This window comes from Myotis brandtii, unplaced genomic scaffold, assembly GCF_000412655.1.
Source record: "Myotis brandtii unplaced genomic scaffold, ASM41265v1 scaffold114, whole genome shotgun sequence".
Lineage (NCBI taxonomy): Eukaryota > Metazoa > Chordata > Mammalia > Chiroptera > Vespertilionidae > Myotis > Myotis brandtii.
The window spans coordinates 85,811-86,064 of record NW_005353927.1 but is presented as its reverse complement, the minus strand read 5'-3'; the positions used below and the strand labels follow the sequence as shown (position 1 = coordinate 86,064).

General features: G+C 59.4%; 1 protein-coding gene across 2 annotated transcripts in view; it reads right to left on the bottom strand.

Moving 5' to 3' along the window:
* The window catches only part of LOC102243677 (serine/threonine-protein phosphatase 5), a 22,884-nt gene that overhangs the window by 1,141 nt on the left and 21,489 nt on the right, over positions 1–254 (bottom strand). The gene's annotated exons all lie outside the window — the stretch shown is intronic.

Genomic DNA, 254 nt, shown 5'->3' with positions numbered 1-254 from the left:
GGGGCAGCTGCAGCCCCAGGGAAGCAGGACTCTTGCCAAGTCCTAGGTTCTAACCTGACCAGGCCTGGCTCAGCCCCAGCAGACACAGGGGACAGAGGGACATGGTGGCGGCCCCCTGAGACTGGACTCGGCCTGGTCCCCAACACAGGCAACTCGACAGAACAGGGGGCCTGGTTTTCAACCAAAAAATGGCAACATGGGGGTATCCATGGATGGAAGAGATGCCTGGGGTTTGCTTTAAAACCACCCGTGGT